The following is a 19,454-nucleotide window of genomic DNA, read 5'->3' as shown; positions in this document are numbered from 1 at the left end:
CGGACTTGTGATATGCACCAGCTGCTCATACCATCCACCAGCTGCCCCCGTGGATTCACGTGACCCTGACTGTGGGGCTAAGCAGGTGCTACACCTGCCCCTGGGTGACCTGCAGGCTAGTAGAGGGAAGGAATGTCACCTGTTAATATATCATACTTAAATTGAAGATGCATGTTCATATCTCGAATTCGAAAGAAGTCATGGAAAAATCATAGAATTGAGTGCATTCCTACTGTTCCTGTGAAATGATCCATTGAAGTAGCTTTTGGCTCTTTGAAATTGGATTGTGAGCATGTGTTTCCAGTTACATTGCTTCTCTCAGTAAATCATTTCCATCATCACTAAGTGGTTATATCGTTCTTTGGTTAAATTGAGTCAAACAAGAATTGCAGGGTTAATTGCAGAGGTGAAATATATAGAAACAAAATTTCTGACACACTTCTTTTTGAATATTTTTCAGGAAGCCAGTTCTGTATCCCACGCATGGAACCAGCTGCTCTTTGTGGATTTGTGTGATGCACCAGGATGTCGGGTAACTGTAATTGAAATTTTCAAATATTATAGCTATATTATAGATGGATAACGGATAGATATTCCTGTACCTTCATTGGGAAGGAGCCTTAGGTCCCACCTGGTGTAAGAACAGTTATTACCTACATTGGGAAGTAGGTACAGGAGCCTTGTGTCCCACCAGGTTTAGGAACAGTTATTACCCCTCAACCATCAGGCTCCTGAACTAGTATGGATAACTTCACTGACCTCAACTCTGAACTGATCCTACAACCTACAGACTCACTTTGAAGGACTCTACAACTCACGTTCTCAGTATTATTTATTTATTATTTTTGTGCAGTTTGTCATCTTTTGCATGTTGGTTGTTTGTCAGTCTTAGTGTGTGGTTTTCATTGTATTTCTTTCATTCTCCAGTGAATGCCCACAAGAAAATGAATCTCAGGGTTGTACATGATGATATGTATGTTCTTGGATTATAAATTTACGTTGAACTTTGTACTTTGAGGCATTCTGCTTTTAACTCCTGATCTGGTACTGTTTTTGTTGGAAAGGGCAATTTTTAGATTTTATTGGTTCAAAATCTGAGTCACTGGATGTTAGATAATAAAACATAAGAACAGAATTAGGCAATTCAGCCCATCACGTCTGCTCCACCATTCAATCATGACTGATCCTTTCTTCTATATCCCTCTGAATACCAGTTCCCAGACTTCTCCCTGTAACCTTTGATGCCATGTCCAATCAAGAACCTATCAATCTCTGCCTTAAATACATCCAACGATCTGGACTCCACAGCTGCATGTGGCAACAAATCCCACAAATTCACCACCCTTTGGCTAAAGAAATTTCTCTGCATCTGTGTTTTGAAAGGGCGCCCCTCTATCCTGAGGCTGTGCCCTCTCGTCCTAGACTCTCCCACCATGGGAAACATCCTTTCCACATCTACTCTGTCTAGGCCTTTCAATATTTGAAAGGTTTCAATGAAATCCCCCCTCATCCATCTGAATTCCAGCGAGTACAGGCCCAGAGCCATCACACGTTCCTTGTATGATAACCATTTTATTCCTGGAATCATCCTTGTGAACCTCCTCTGGACCCTCTCCAAAGCCAGCACATCCTTTCTAAGATGAGGAACCCAAAACTGTTCATAATACTCAAAGTGAGGCCTCACCAGTGCCTGATAAAGCCTCAGCATCACATCTTTGCTCTCGAATTCTAGACCTCTTGAAATGAATGCTAACATGACATTTGCCTTCCTCACCACTGACTCAACCTGCAAGTTAACCTTTTGGGTGTTCTGCACAAGGACTCCCAAGTCCCTCTGCATCTCAGATTCCTGGATTTTCTCCGTTTAAAAAATAGTCCGCACATTTATTTCTACTACCAAAGTGCATGACCATGCATTTTCCAACATTGTATTTCATTTGCCACTTTCTTGCCCATTCTCCTAATCTGTCTAAGTCCTTCTGCATCCTACCTGTTTTGTCAACACTACCTGCCCCTCCACCAATCTTTGTATCATCTGCAAACTTGGCAACAAAGCCATCTATTCCATCATCTAAGTCATTTATATGTATAAAAAGAAGTGGTCCCAGCACCGACCCTTGTGGAACACTACTAGTTACTGGCAGCCAACCAGAAAAGGATCTTTTTATTCCCACTCGCTGCCTCCTACCAATCAGCCAATGCTCTAACATGTTAGTAACTTTCCTGGAATACCATGGGCTCTTAACTTGGTAAGCAGCCTCATGTGTGGCACCTTGTTAAACATGGCTGATCCTGGATCCTATTCAACCCCATATACCTGCCCTCTTACCATATCCCTCGATGCCCCGACCAATCACCTTCCGCTTTAAGTATACCCACGGACCTGGCCTCCACTGCAGTCTGTAGCAGAGCATTCCACAGGTTCACCAATCTTTGGCTAAAAAAAAATCCTCCTTCCTTCTGTTCTGAAGGGTCACCCCTCTAGTTCTGGATACCCCCACCATAGGAAACATCCTGTCCACATCTGCCCTATCTAGTTCTTTCAACATTTGGTAGGTTTCAATGAGATCCCCACACATTTTTCTAAATTCCAGTGAGTACAGGCCCAAAGCTGCCAAACTCTCCTCATATGTTAACCCTTTTATTCCCGGAATCATCCTCATGAATCTCCTCTGGACTCTCTCCAATGACAACACATCCTTTCTGAGATTTGGGGCCTAAAACTGTTGTCAATACTCCAAGTGTGGCCTGACCAGTGTCTTATAAAGGCTCAGCATTATCTCCTTGATTTTATATTTTATTTCCCTTGAAATAAGTGCCAACACTGCATTTGCAATGCTAAGTTGGAACCCTAGAAATTTATTCAAGAAAACAAATCCTTTTATTTTTATTTATTTAGAAATACCACACGGTAACAGGCCCTTCCGGCCCAGTGAGACGGCGCCGCCCAATTCCACCCATGTGACCAATTGCTTTGGTAACCACGCAGTCATAGGGAGAACGTGCAAACTCCACCCAGACGGTGGCAGAATTGAACCCGAGTAATTAGCACTGTAATTGCGTTATGCTAACTGCAACCCTTATTAAAAAAAAAGAGTCAGTGACTGTTAAATTTGAACCCTAGATGTTTATTCAAGAAAACAAATTGTCAATAAGAAAGATTGGGTAATACTTAAAGTGAAGGGATCGATGTATTAAAAATAATGCTCTTGTATATATTCTTCTGCAATGCCTTTGCAATCCCAGTGACTGGGAATGGGTTATTCTTTTGAATGTTGCATTTACTGGGGGATGACGATTGACTGGAACAAGCAGGGGATTGTGAATGTACTGGACACCAAATGGAGCATTGGTGTAACCTCACATCCAAATGAGGACATGTGTGACCTTGTGTCAAAACGTGCAGGTTATGTGTCTGAATCTGCAACATCGTTCCGTGTTATTTCTTTTGCAAAAAATACATTAATTTAGAGCTCCGACTGATACCGAGTGCAGGTCCAGCACAAGCAAATAGAATAAGGCTACTTTAACTTCATCAGTAACACACACAAGATGCTGGAGGATTTATATCAGGCAGCATCTGTGGAGAGCAATGAACAGTGGATCTTCATCAGGGCTGGAAAGAAAGGGGGAAGAACCAGAATAAGAAAGGGGAGGACAAGGAGCACAATCTAACAGATGATGTGTGAAGCCATGCGAAAGGAAAGTAAAGAGGGTGGGAAAATGGCGATGATGTGAGGAACTAGGAGTGAAGCAGTAAGACTGAACAGCAGCACTACCCACTAACTCCCTCACTGCTTAGTTATTTCCTGTCAGGTGCCCTATGTGTTGCGTACTTTATGGACAGACAATCACTCTATGTATAATAACTATCTTAAGTATTTATATTTATTATTATTGTGTTCTTTATCTTTTGTGTTTTTTTTTGGTGCTGCATCCAATCTGGAAAAACAATTATGTTGTTCTCCTTATGCCTGTGTACAGGAAGTGACATCAAACAATCTTGAATGTTGATAGGTTGAAAAGGCAAAGAGCTGAAGAAGAAGGAATCCAATAGGAGAGGAGAGTCTTTCTTTATTTTGGATGTGGAAGCTATGGAGAGGGTGCAGAGGAGATTTACCAGGATGTTGCCTGGTTTGGAGAACAAGTCATATGAAGCAAGGTTAGCAGAGTTGGGACTTTTCTCTTTGGAGTGTAGAAGAATGAGAGGGGACTTGATAGAGGTCTACAAGATTATGAGAGGCATAGATAGGGTGGATAGTCAGTATCTGTTTCCCAGGGCACCAATAGCAAACACCAGCGAGCATATGTACAAAATTAAGGGAGGGAAGTTTAGGGGAGACATCAGGGGTAAGTTTTTTACACAGAGGGTTGTGAGTGCCTGGAATGACTTGCCAGGGATGGTGGCGGAGGCTAATACATCAGGGGTATTTAAGAGCCTCTTGGACAGGCACATGGATGAAAGAAAAATGGAGGGTTATGGGGTAGTGTGGGTTTAGTGCTTCTTTTAAGGATTATATGGATCGGCACAACATGGAGGGCTGGAGGGCCTGTACTGTGCCGTAGTGTTCTATGGTTCTATGGAGAGTGGCCTTTGGGAGAAAGGGAAGGAGGAGGGGCACCAGAGGGAGATGAGAGGAGAGCCAGAATGAGGAATGGAAGAAGAAAGGAGGAGGAGAGAGGAGAAATCACCAGAAGTTGGAGAAATCGATGTTCATACCATCAGGTTGGAGGCTACCCAGACGGCTATGAGGGGTCTCCATAAGTTAGTTTATGGAGTAGAGTGAAGGATCAACTTTATTCACCATATACATTTACATGTATCAGAAATCTGCCGTGGGGAGTTGGTGCGACATACAACAAAAAAACAACATTCAACAATTGTAAAGAATTAAATAAATATAATGTCAAAGTACAGATATAGAATAAAATGCATATAAGTGAATAAATAGCATTTACAATGTAAACAACATCATAAGTAGTGGTTGGTAAAGTACTTACAGTTCAGTGAGTGCAGTGACAGGGGTAACAGTCAGAGGGGGATGAGGGGGATGTGGGTTGATCAGATTAACTGCCTGGGAGAAGAAACTTTTAAGATGACGTGACATTTTTGTTTTAATAGTCCTTCAGTGCTTTCCAGAGGAGAGCTTTTGGAAAAGGCAATTTGCAGGGTGGGTAGCGTCCAGAATGATTTTTCCTGCCCCCTACTTTGTCCCAGACACATACGGGTCCTGCAGTGATGGTCGACCGCAGCCTATTCTGCTGAGCTGATGGTTCATTGCAGTTTTTGTATACTGTGAGAGGGTGCTGCACCAAAGCCGACAGTAACAGCTGATGTGTATTTTTAACACTGCATTAACAGTGTATGCAAAGTGCCAAAAAAAGGTTTAATAACTTTGCCTTTTATTTCTATAGTTCACTGCATCCAGTTTAATAAATAACCAAATAATACGATTTAATCAGAATGAAATTGCTGTGTTTAGAAGTCAGAGGAAGCAAATGTGGGTCTTATCTGATCTCTGATTTACAAATGGAACACCTCTAAGCTGTTTTATATTTGTTCATTTCTTGTGCTTTGTTTTCCATGGTTAAATAACATGGATTTTGGCATTGTGTGTCAATGAGATGTGTGTGACTCAGTTAGTAGCTGGAAATTTAGACTTTGTCACAAACCTCCTACACAACGTGCTGCTTATATAAACTACTCATACGTATTGTACACGTGAGCGTGAGGGAATTTAAAAAAAAACAAAGCTTTTATTAATTGTACTTCTCTGCTTTTTGAATTTTGGTAACTTTGGTAAATTATAAACACGAGATTCTATAGATGCTGGAAATCCAGAGCAACACACACAAAATGCTGGAGGAACTCAGCAGGTTAGGCAGTGTCTATGAGAATGAATAAACAGTTGACGTTTCGGGCTGAGACCCCTCGTCAGGATTGGGAAGAACCCAGAATAAGGACATGGGGGGGCAGGGAAGTACGAGTTAGAAGGTGATAGATGAAGCCAGGTGGGTGGGGGAGGAGGAAGCTGTGAGAAGCTAGGAGGTGATGGGTGGAAAAGGCAAAGGGCTGGAGAAGAAGGAACCAGATCGGAGAGGAGAGTGGACCATGCGATAAAGAGGAAGAGATCCAGGGGAAGTGATAGGCAGGTGAGAAGAAGACAAGGGGTAAATGGGATGCCAGACTGGGGAAATAAAGAAGGGGCAGGAGAGAATATTACTGGAAGTTGAAGAAATCGATGTTCTTGCCATTGGCTGTTTATTCATTTTTTTAGATGCTGCCTGACCTGCTGAGCTCCTCCAGCATTTTGTGTGTCTTGCTTCAGTAAAAATTAGTCTTGCTTTAGCCTTACCATAGATCAAGTGGACAGCTAGAGACTTCTACTCCTGGAGGAAATGACTAATACCAGGGGACATGGTTTGAAGATGATTTGAGAAAAGTATGAGGGGATGTCAGAGGTAGGCGTTTTTACACAAAGAGAGTGGAAGGTGTGTGAAGAATGCTGCTGAGGTGGTGGCAGAAGCAGATACATTAGGGATATTTTAGAATCTTAGAAAAGCACATGAATGGAAACGTGAAGGGCTACAATACTGTGCAAGAGCCGTAGGCATGTATACTGTATATAGAACTAGGGTGTCTTAGACTTTTGCACAGAACTTTAGTAATTTTATGCATTGCACTGTACTGCTGCCACAAAAAAAAGGCAAATTTTGTGACATGTGAGTGATGATAAACCTGATTCTGATATGGGTCTCTATTGCAGACTGAAAGTGGGAAGGGAACAGGGAGAAGGGATTTATAACCATATAACAATTACAGCACAGAAACAGGCCATCTCGGCCCTTCTAGTCTGTGCTGAATGCTTACTCTCACCTAGTAACCACTAACCCGCACTCAGCCCATAACCCTCCATTCCTTTCCTGTCCATATACCTATCCAATTTTACTTTAAATGACAATACCGAACCTGCCTCTACCACTTCTACTGGAAGCTCATTCCACACAGCTACCACTCTCTGAGTAAAGAAATTACCCCTTGTGTTACCCTTAAACTTTTGCCCCCTAACTCTCAACTCATGTCCTCTTGTTTGAATCTCCCTTACTCTCAATGGGAAAAGCCTATCCACGTCAACTCTATCTATCCCCTCATAATTTTAAATACCTCTATCAAGTCCCCCCTCAAACTTCTATGATCCAAAGAATAAAGACCTAATTTGTTGAACCTTTCCCTGTAACTTAGGTGCTGAAACCCAGGTAACATTCTAGTAAATCTTCTCTGTACTCTCTCTATTTTGTTGACATCTTTCCTATAATTCGGTGACCAGAACTGTACACAAGTTTATGGTTGGGAAATTAAAAAGGGAGAGGGGAGAGAGCAGGAAGCACCAGAGAGACATTCTGTGATGATCAATAAACCGACTGGAGTTAAATGCCCATGGCTGGTGTCTTAGGGCTGGGTGTGTCTGCAGCTGTGCCACCTCCTGCCCCTGGCACCCCTTCTCTACCCCCTATCCTATCCACCTCCCATGGTGCTCCACCCTCACCATTTCCAAAATCCTTTGCTTCTGTCGGATTTACAAACTTCTCTCCATTCCACGTTGACAAATAAAGTACTGTGCAAAAGTCTTAGGCACCCTAGCTATATATATATGCGTGCCTAAGATTTTAGTACAATAGAGGGGTATCCTTTTAGAATGGAGATGAGGAGGAATTCCTTTAGCCAGGGAACGGTGAATCTGTGGAATTCTTTAACACAGGCGGCAGTCATTGGGTATATTTAAGGAAGATGTTGATAGAATCTTGATTAGTCAGTGCATGAAAGGATACGGGAGAAGATAGCGGATTGGGGCTGAGAGGGAAAATGGATCAGCCATGATGAAATGCGAGAGCAGCCTCAAAGGGTCAAACAGCCTAATTCTGCTCCTATATCTTATGAAAATGACCTGTGAAATCGCCAGATTCAGTTGGTGTGATACTTGTAGAGAAACTAGGAAGCTTCTGGAAGTTTCTAGGATTGCACAAACAAACAATTTATAGGTACATTATTGCAATCATGAGAAAATCAGCAAATGCTGGAAATCTAAAGCAACACACACAAATGCTGGAGGAACTCAGCAGGTCAGGCAGCAAATATGGAGAGGAATAAACAGTCGACGTCTCAGGCCGAAAGGAAGGGTCTCGGCCTGAAACGTTGACTCTTTGCTCTCTCAATTACCAAGCAGGATGACTACGAGAAGCCAAAACTGAATTCGATAGTGCCTGTGCTTTGTTAAATGGCAACCCAACTGAAATGTTTAAGGGGAATTTCTTCACTCAGAGGATGGTGAGAGTGTAAAATGAGCTGCCAACCCAAGTTGTGGATCTGAGCTCAATTTTAATATTTAAGAGCAGTTTGGATAGGTACATGAATGGGAGGCGCTGGTCTATGTGACTGGGCACAGTAAGAGTTCAGCACAGACTAGATGGGCTGAAGGGCCTGTTTCTGTGCTCTAGTGCCTATGACTGTAAGCACCTAACCTCTTTGCACTTCCAGTGTCTTGGGCATAGAGAATCTGTGATTTTACAAACCTCATTTCTTTTCCTGTCAAAAATTAACCCTAATGTTCATCAGTATTATATTTCATTTTGTTAGCATGTTCATTTCTGTCACAAATTTGCACATTCCTCACTGGGACGGCACAGTAGATAGTGATTAGCACAGGGTTATTACAGTAGCAGACCCAGGTTCGATTCCCACTGCTGCCTGTCAGGAGTTTGTATGTTCTCCCTGTGGATACGTGGGTTTCCTCCCACGTTCCAGAGATGTATGGGTTAATTGGTCACATGGGTGTAATTGGGCGGCACAGGCTCCTTTGGCCGGAAGGGCCTGTTAACGTGTTGTATCTCAAGTTCAAGTTTATTGTCATTCAAACCTACACATGTATATCACCAAGTGAAACAACAATCCTCTGAACCGAGGTGCAAAACAGTGTACACACAACTCACACACGACACATGAAGGAATAATTCCAGAAGATTGACTTTTAGCATAAGGTGCATTTATGACACAAGTTAAAAAGTAAACAGTATAACAGTACTGGCGGTTTATACGTGATGAGACCTGGCTGGTGGCAGGCAGTTCAGGAGTCTCATAACCTGTGGGAAGAAGCTATTTCCCATCCTAATAGTTCTTGTCCTAAATCTACGGTACATCCTGCCTGATAGTGGGGGGGGGGGAGGGGGGGCTCAAAGAGATAGCTGGATGGATGGGAAGGATCATTGTCAATGGCAAGGCCCTGTATATGAAGTGCTCCTGTAATTACTTTGCCTAGGTGTGTGACCCTCAGGTTCGGCCAGCCTCGTTAATCTAGGAGAAGACAGCCCCCTGCCCGGCCAAACTTGAGAAATCTTGTTTGTGTGGATGCTGCGTGATGTGCTCCCCAGTTATAAATCAGAACCACAAAATAACAAACAGTGCACCATATGCAATTAGACTGAGCTTTGTAATTTTTAATTTGGCTATACAGTTAATAAAAAAACTAAAAAGATAAAGGGCCCATTTTCATTTAACAGTCTAATGCACAACATTGGAATTCACTGTTTTCCCGTCTGTTCGTTCTCCATTGACTCCCACCCCCCCCATCATTCCGTGTCGACTCTTGACCCCATTCCAAGTCCGCTCTGTCCTGCAGTCTACGACTTCCCCGTTCTGGCATCTTCTCTCTCCATCTTCTTCCGAACCAAAATCCTGCAAAATCCCTTCTCTCAGGTACACAAGAAAGAAAAACACTCCCCTCATTGGACAGCGCACATTCCAAAGCCCCCGTTACCTCTGGTCATAACCCAAACACTGCTGCTACAGGGAAACCTTTCCCAGGTCGTTACAATTATATAGACTATAAGGTGTAGGAGCAGAATTAGGCCATTCAGCCCATCAAGTCTGCTCAGCCATTCCATCATGGCTGATCCCAGATCCCACTCAACCCCATGCTTGCCATATCCTTCGATGCCTTGACTGATCAGGAAACAATCAGTTTCTGCCTTTAAATATACACATAGACTTGGCCTCTAACGCAGTCTGTGGCAGAGCGTTCCACAGATTTATTACTCTCTGGCTGAAAAAGGCTGCAGTCGCCCCTCAGTTTTTGAGGCTGTGCCCTGTCGTTTTGGATACCGCCTCCATAGGAAACACCCTCTGCACGTACACCCCAAAAAGTCCTTTCGGCATTCGGTGGCTTTCAGTGAGATACCCCTGCATTCTTCTAAATTTCAGTGAGTACAGGCCCAAAGCTGCTCAACACTCCTCATATGTTAACCCCTTCATTCCTGGAATCATTCTTCTAAACCTCCTCTGGACTCTCTCCAATGACAACACATCGTTTCTGAGATATGGGGCCCAAAAGTGTTGACAATACTCCAAGTACAGCCTGTCTAGTGTGTTATAAAGCCTCAGCATTATCACCTTTCTTTTATATTCTATTCCCTTTGAAATAAATGCCAGCATTGCATTTGTCTTGTTTACCACAAACTCAACCTGTAAATTAACCTCCTGGGAGTCTTGCATGAGAACACCTAAGTCCCTCTGCATTTCTGATGTTTGCTTTTTCTGCCCATTTAGATAATAGTTACTATTGTAACTTTTACCAAAATGCATTGACATACATTTCCCAACACTGTATTCCATCAGCCACTATTTTGCCCTTGCTTTTAAATTGTCTAAGTCCTGCTGCAATCGCATTGCTTCCACAGCTGTACCTCCTGCTCCACCTGTTCTCATATCATCTGCGAACTTTGCCATAAAGCCATCAGTTTCATTATCTAAATATTGCCAAACAGTGTGAAAAGTAGCAGTCCCAATGACCCCTGAGAAACTCCACTAGTCACTGGCAACCAACCAGAAAAGGCCTCTTTTATTCTCATTCACTACCTCCTGCCTGTCAGCCATTCCTCCATCCATGCCAGTATCTTTCCTGTAACACCACAGGATTTTATCTTGTTAAGCAGTTATGTGACATCTTATCAAAGGCCTTCTGAAAATGTAAGTAAATTACGTTCACTGCCTCTCTTTTGTCCACCGTGCTTACTTCCTCAAAGAACTCTATCAGATTTGACAGGCAAGATTGCCCTTTACAGAAACCATACTGACTTTGACTTATTTTATCATTAGAAGTTCCCCGAAACCTTGTCCTTAATGATAGACTCCAGCACTATTCGAACCACTGATGTTTGGCTAGCTGGCCTATAATTTCCTTTCTTTTGCCTTCCTCCCTTCTTAAAGAGTGGAGTGACATTTGCAATTTTCCAGTCCTCTGAAACCATGACAGAATGAAGTGATTCTTAAAAGATCATGACCAGTACATCCGTTAATTTCAGCACCCTCGCTCAGGACTCTGGGATGTAGTCTGTCTGGTCCAGGTGACTTATCCACCTTAAGACTTTTGAGTCTGCCTTGCACTTTTTCCTTTGTAATAACAATGGCACTCACTCCTGCTCCCTGACACCCATGGAACTCTGGCACACTGCTAGTATCTTCTACAGTGAAGACTGATGCAAAGTACCTATTAAGATCATCTGCCATTTCTTTGTCCCCATTATTACCCCACCAGCATCATTTTCTGGTAGTCCAATATCAATTCTCACCTCCCTTTTACTCTGTATATAAATTTTAAAAAAAACTTTTGGTATCCTGCTTTATATTATTGGCTAGCTTACCTTCATATTTCATCTTTTCCCTTCTAGCTTTTTTAGTTGCCTTTTGATGGATTTTAAAAGCTTCCCAATCATCCAACTTCCCACTCACTTTTACTTCCTTATATGCCCTTTCCTTGGCTTTTATGCAGTCCTGAACTCTCTTGACATCCACGATTGCCTACCCAGCCATTTGAGAACAACTTCTTCTGTAGAACATTTCTATCCTGCGCCTTGTGAACTCTTCCCAGAAACTTCGGCCACCTGTGCTCTACTGTCATCCTCACCAGTATCCCCCTCCAGTCCACCTGGTGTAACTCCTCTCTCATGCCTCTGTAATTCCCTTTGTTCCATTGAGATAATGATACATGTGACTTATGCTTCAAAGTGCAGTATGAATTCAATCATATTATAATCGCTGTCCTATGATCCTATGCTCCTGTGATCACTGTTTCTTTACATTAAGCTCCCTAATAAGATCTGGGTTATTACACAACACCCAATCTAAGATCGCCTTTCCCTGAGTAGGCTCAAGTACAAGCTACTCTAAAAAAGCCAACTCGTAGACATTCAACAAATTCCTTCTCCTGCTATCCGACACCAATCGGATTTTCCCAATCCCCTTACATATTGAAGTCCCCCATTACAATTGTGTCATTACACTTATTACATGCCTTTTCCAGCTCCCTTTGCAATCTCAACTCCTCATCTTTACTGTTTGGAGGTCTATACATGATTCTCATAATGTTTATTTTTAACCCTTGCAGTTCCATAACTCCACCCACATTCTCTGACCCTATGTCACCTCTTTCTAAAGATGTAATTCCATCTCTTACCAGCAGAGCCACACCACCACCTATGCCTTCCTGCCTGTCCTTCCAATACAAAGTACATCCTTTAAGTTCCCAACTATGCCCTTTCAGCCATGACTTGGTGATGCCCACAACATAATACCGACCAATCTGTAACTGCACCACGAGTTTGTCCACCTTATTCCAACTGCTACACGTATTTAAATATAGCACCTTCAGTCCTGCATTGTTTGCCCTTTTGAATTTTGCCGCTGTGCTACAGTTTAACTCTTTGCTCTGTCTGCATTTGTACCCAATCATTGACTTGTCTTTCCTTACATTCATGTTACACCCATCATCTACCTGTAAACTTGCTGGCTCATCCTCAGCTCCATCATACTGGTTCCCATCCTCCTGCCATATTAATTTAAACCCCTCCTGGAGGGATCATTGACTATTGATCAAAGCTCTCTAAAAACAATAACTAAAAGCAATCTTTCACTGTCCTCCTTCCATTTCACCATATTCCAAGTTTTCACTACTATCTTTGGTCATTTTTGTATTTTAATTTACAAGTAGTCTCAACATTTGCCCTCTAGGGGTTTTGGACTGGCTTTACTGTGATTCACTGCCCTATATTGTAGGCTTCTTGCATTTAAGCAACTGAAATTACTTTTTAAAAATAAATTATGTTTTGGATGCTCAAAATCAAAAGCTTTCTCTTCTAATGCACAATTTGCTCATTTAAGCCTTTCTTGTTTTAAGTGAATTTCTTCATTTGGTAGGTCTCAAAGGCAAGGACTCTGGACACACAGTTTTGGTAGTAAAGGGTTTTATTTACAGAAGGCAGATGTGGGAAAATGGCAACAGAAGAAACACGCACATGCACACAATTTACAGCAGTCATGGGAAAAATTGGATCAGCAATAAAACACACGCAGAAAATTAATAACGAATGTGGGAAAATCACGTGGGAACAAAGTGTACACACACACACACACACACACACACACACACACACACACACACACACACACACACACACACACACACACACACACACACACACACACACACACACACACACACACACACACACACACACACACACACACACACACACACACACACCTACCCCCCAGGGAAAAGTCAATACGATACCTGTCACTCCTTGACTCAGTGCAGGCACGGCTCTATGCTGTTAGGGGCAATAATCAATGCTGCCAACCCTATTCAATGCAAAGCTCACCAACAGTTTCTCCAGCGCCGTTCCACGGTTCTCAGCCTTGAGTGAAGCAGGGTGATCCCTCGGAGGTGGCAAAGAGAGCAAGTCCGGCACACGTGGCACCCTTTTAGTGCAGGAGGGCTGGAAGTTCCTGCCCAGGTATTTCACGGGGGGCCAATGGCTCGGTGCCAGCCAAGTTAAGCTAATTAAGCTGGCTAATGGCCCAAGGCCAAGTACAGGAGGGCTGGATTGTCCAGTCCAGGTAATTCACAGGTGGCCAGTGGCTCAATGCCAGCAGAGTTAAGCTGATTATAAAGGCCAATTCTCCAAGACCAAGTACAAGGCTATGGTTAGGTGTGCATTGATTGGCAGGTGGTGTGCTTTCCGACCTGGTGGTGGGCAGTGCTGTCATGTGACAGTCATGACCCCTCCAATACACTTGCTAACAATATGGTGACACAGTCTGTTATTGATCGCTGATTTTTTCCACACTACAAAAATAGCATCGTTCCTTTTCCAGCTGTCATTAGCTGTTATTTTGTGTTCAGTTTACTAGTCAGTGGTGATGTTCCCTCTTCCAATTTTCCCATTTGCTGGTCCCACAGCTAAATCTTGAGCTTATTTGGCTGGTCCATTTAAGTGTTCAACACCTTTTCCAACAGTCTTGTCTACCTGTGACGCCGCTTTCAATAAACTAGGCACTTGCATTCCTAAGTTCCTGTGTTTCATTGCATTCCCTAGTGCCCTACCTTTCATCATATAATCCTACTTTGGTATGACTTTCCAAAATGCATCACCTCACACTTGCATTGAAATCCATTTGCCACGCCTCAGCCCACTTCTCTAACTCATCAAGATGCCCCTGTCTATTTAATTATTATTTACTTAGAGATACGGGGAAGGACCGTTCCTTCCGGCCCAATGAGCTGCTCTGCACAGCACTATTTAACTCTAGCCTCATCACAGGGCAAATTAACCTCCTAACTGGTATGTCTTTGGATCGTGGGAGGAAATCCATTCAGTCGCGGGGAGAGCATACAAACTCAATAGACAATAGGTGCAGAAGTAGACCATTTGTCCCTTCGAGCCTGCACCACCATTTTGAGATCATGGCTGATCATCTACTATCAATACCCGGTTCCTGCCTTGTCCCCATATCCCTTGATTCTCCTATCCATAAGATACCTATCTAGCTCCTTCTTGAAAGCATCCAGAGAATTGGCCTCCACTGCCTTCTGAGGCAGTGCATTCCAGACCCCCACAACTCTCTGGGAGAAGAAGTTTTTCCTTAACTCTGTCTTAAATGACCTACCCCTTATTCTCAAACCATGCCCTCTGGTACTGGACTCTCCCAGCATCTGGAACGTATTTCCTGCCTCTATCTTGTCCAATCCCTTAATAATCTTATATGTTGCAATCAGATCCCCTCTCAATCTCCTTAATTCCAGCGTGTACAAGCCTAGTCTCTCTAACCTCTCTGCGTAAGACAGTCCTGACATCCCAGGAATTAACCTCGTGAATCTACGCTGCACTTCCTCTACAGCCAGGATGTCCTTCCTTAACCCTGGAGACCAAAACTGTACACAATACTCCAGGTGTGGTCTCACCAGGGCCCTGTACAAATGCAAGAGGATTTCCTTGCTCTTGTACTCAATTCCCTTTGTAATAAAGGCCAACATTCCATTAGCCTTCTTCACTGCCTGCTGCACTTGCTCATTCACCTTCAGTGACTGATGAACAAGGACTCTGAGATCTCTTTGTACTTCTCCCTTACCTAACTTTACACCGTTCAGATAATAATCTGCCTTCCTGTTCTTACTCCCAAAGTGGATAACCTCACACTTATTCACATTAAACGTCATCTGCCAAGTATCTGCCCACTCACCCAGCCTATCCAAGTCACCCTGAATTCTCCTAACATCCTCATCACATGTCACACTGCCACCCAGCTTAGTATCATCAACAAACTTGCTGATGTTATTCTCAATGCCTTCATCTAAATCGTTGACGTAAATCGTAAACTCCTTACAGAGCATGCCAGAATTGAACTCTGAGCAACCACCTCCTCCCTGCTAACATTCAGATTTCTAAAGCACCTCCACTAGGCACCATGGTAGCATAGTGGAGCTGTTTTGGAAATATGAATGATATTTGCTGTCCTACAAGCAAAATCTCCTCCCTAGTAGCATTCTGGAGTTCGGAGAATGTTACTGGGGACTTCAGAGTTCAATCCTAGTGTTCCCTGTAAGGAGTTTGTACGTCTTCCCTGTAGGATACATGGCTTTTCTCTGGGTTCTGCAGTTTCCTCCCTCCATCCAAAGACGTATTGAGAGGGTTAATTGGTCAATGTGAATTGCCCAGGTTAGGGTTTGTTGGGGGTTGCTGGGGTGGTGTAGTTCGAAGGGCCAGAAGGGTCTATTTTGTGATGAATCACTAAATAAATGAATGAAAAATAAACTTGTTTCTCCTATCTTTTGAAAAACCACAATTTTTTTCTCCTCACTTACTCTTCACACTATATATTTCCATTTTTGGAATACAAGATATTTTGGAACAACCTGATTTCAAAATGAAGTGTCTTTGTATAGATTTTTAGGAGGTGCTAGACATCCTGCACTAGAAACTCTACAAATGCCAAAGGCAGCAGATGTATCTAGAATTTGAATTGTGTTTATTTCAGTGTTATGTGAATGGGAGGGGAAAAGGTCTGAACAAAATGAAATATCTCAACAGCCAAGTTCAAGATTATTTTGTTCATTCCAGAGATCTGAGTGCAGTTTTGCTGCCAGTTCTACTTATTTAGCAGTATGGATGGTTGCCTTTGTTTGGTTAGTCCATTTAAGTTAGATAGAGTCATAGAAAAAATACAGCACAGAAACAGGTCCTTTGACCCATCCAGTCTATGCCAAACCATTTAAACTGTCACTCCCATTGACCTGCACCTGGACCATAGCTCTCTGTACCCCAACGCCCATGTACCTATCCAGACTTCTCTTAAGCGTTGACATTGTGCCCACCACTTGCACTGGCAGCTGGTTTCACACTCCCACACCCTCTTCGTGAAGTTCCCCCTCATGTTTCCTTTAAAACATTTCACTTTTCACCCTTAGCCCATGACCTCTAGTTGCAAAATCCTGCTTGCATATACCCTTTCCATATACCCATCTTGATCAATGACTGACAAAGCGTCTGTGACTATCGGTGTTTCGCAGACACTCCCGTTCACGGAGAAAACATCTAGCTCCTCAATCTCTGATGTAGGGTTCGAAAGCCTATCACCCCTACTGGGGCATGGGCTGCCAACAGCAGCTCACCAAAGTCCTCAGCCCTGGGCCAAATTGGAAGTGGCTTCCATTTTCACCACACGTCTTTGTGAGTACTCGAGACAAATGTCCTTCCGCTTTGATGAGGTCTCTCCAGCTTCTGTTGGCATTTCTGTAGCTTTGGGTTTTTAACGCGATGGGCTTGCTAGCCCCAGGTCTACCCAGATAGTAGAACTGGCCATCTCAGACTATTAAACCACACGTAGAACTGGTTATCTCAGACTATTAAACCACACGTAGAACTGACCATCTTAGACTAGTTCACATGTAGAACTGACTATCTCAGACTATTGAACCACACATAGAACTGACCATCTTAGACTATTTAACCACATGTAGAACTGACCATCTTAGACTGTTTAACCACATGTAGAACTGACCATCTTAGACTAGTTCACATGTAGAACTGGCCATCTCAGACTAGTTCAGCACATGTAGAAATGACCATCTTAGACTAGTTCTTATGTAGAACTGGCCATCTCAGACTAGTTCACATGTACAGCAGGCTGTCTCAGACTAGATCAATCAATGTTTTCAAATAGAACATTGCAAAGAGTGATAAGTAAACCCTTTCTGGTTTGGGATTTACAAGTCCTCTGACCATAAGAAAGGATTGTGATGACTGCTGAAGGATCATCAGGGTCTCTCTTCCACCTATCCAAGATATTTATCAGGAGCACTACATACGCCCTTAGCATTGTCAATGTCCCCTCCCATCCGTCCAGCTATCTCGTCCATCCCCCTACCATCAGGGTGGAGCTGCTGTAGCATTTGGACAAGGACCATTAGGAAGGGAAACAGCTTTTCTCCCCCAAGGCCATGAGAATCCTGAACTCCTTGCCACCATTCAGGTCTCACAAAGTACGAGTGGCATTATACTGTTTACTTTTCAACTTGTGTTGTACGTGCACCTTATTATTTGATTATTTATTTTTGGTAATATTTCTTTATGTGTGTGAGTTATCTGGACTGTTGGTCTGGAGGAACTTTTATTTTGTTTCACTGTGTACATGTGTATGGTTGAATGACAATAAACTGGAACTTAAATTTGAATGTTGTTTGGTGATCTTAGTGGACAAATGCTTGTCAGGATGCTGCAGGTTATGGAGAATTTAATTTATATCAATCCCACTTTCATTGTCTTTCACCATTTGCCATCTGCTCTGTTTCTAGTTGCTAAGTGATTGTGATTACACTTTGCTGTAATATTTGCTTCCTCTTTTGAAGGGAAAACAGCATAGTTTGGATTTTGAAGGCTGAACTTGAGGAATTGTTTCTCTGGGCTCTGCATTTTATTATTGGCACCATATTTGTAAAATTTCTCTGAGGATCGTCACCTTGTCACGGTGGAGAGGCTTGTGAGTTCCTCAGATCCAGAGAGCAATACTGTCAATAGCGTGAAGGTGAACGGCAAGGTTCCAGACAAAGAGCGATCCAGCCAGGGTCTCAGTGGAGCTGGTGGAAGATGACGACACATCACAACAACAGTGAAGGTAGATGAGGGGTCCCCAGTCATCTTACATTCTATACCACTGAACCCTGACCCCGCTCCGTCAAGAACTGTGTGGTGGCTGCCTGTGCATCAGCCTCCCACATGTTAGACAAAATTCTCACACAGGCATTCGCCATTAAGGGAATCCACCCTCATATCCTGGATAGCGTCCCATGGCGATCAGCATTGTGGAGAAGGGGGCAGCATTGTGGGGTCTAGAAGCCCTTCAGAGATGTGGATCCCTGATCAGCCTGAGGAATGGACAACCCCTTAGGAGAACATCAAACCCGACCTGAGTGATCACACCACCACCACTACTGAGAAGTTACAAATATTTCTACGCTTAGGTTATGAATCAGTCTGCTGAATTCACAGTTATTTATCACGTACATTGAAACATGCAGTGAAATGTGTTGTTTTCATTAACAACCAACACACCCGAGGGTGCCCTGTGGGCAGCCTGCAAGTGTTGCCACACATTCCAGCACCAAGATAGCATGCCCACAATGCTGGCAAAACAACACAGAACACAACAACAGAGAATACAACAAACAAAGAAACAACAATAGCATAGCAAACCCTGCTCACCCACATACATAATCCTCCTTGAACGTAGCAGATTGTGTCTGTGTTAAACTGGCTTGATGTTGTTCAACAGATTGATTTACATCTCCCTTGAAACCAAGCTTTTTTATTTAATTAATTGACCGAAAGCTCCCAGCAAATCATTTAAAGTAATTAACAAACATTTAAATTACATCTGAAAATAAAAATTTCTGACTCCTTGTCCTGACTGGAAGAATTAATTGGTCTCGTAACCGTGGGATAGAAGATGGATCTCAGGGTTGTATGCTGCATACAGACTTTAATAATAAATGTATTTGGAATCTTTCAGTCTTGAATCTTTGAGCCTCTGAATCTCATGAAGTATGTGTAGGCATTGAAGAGGTTTC

The 19,454-nt window shown here is 42.9% G+C and overlaps 1 protein-coding gene across 6 annotated transcripts in view; it reads left to right on the top strand.

The window, feature by feature from the left end:
* The window catches only part of gpr63 (G protein-coupled receptor 63), a 96,696-nt gene that overhangs the window by 7,225 nt on the left and 70,017 nt on the right, over positions 1-19,454 (top strand). For 5 of the 6 annotated variants that reach the window (XR_012100346.1, XR_012100345.1, XM_073057510.1 and 2 more), the window contains exon 2: positions 461-532. The gene's annotated coding sequence lies outside the window, so the exon portion shown is untranslated. Of the gene's footprint in view, positions 1-460; positions 539-19,454 lie in introns of all 6 variants that reach the window. The other variant, XM_073057511.1, reaches the window with a different exon arrangement.

Source organism: Hemitrygon akajei, chromosome 9 (genome assembly GCF_048418815.1).
Source record: "Hemitrygon akajei chromosome 9, sHemAka1.3, whole genome shotgun sequence".
Classification (NCBI taxonomy): domain Eukaryota; kingdom Metazoa; phylum Chordata; class Chondrichthyes; order Myliobatiformes; family Dasyatidae; genus Hemitrygon; species Hemitrygon akajei.
The sequence above is the reverse complement of the archived record's forward strand: the minus strand, read 5'-3'. Positions and strand labels throughout refer to the sequence as shown.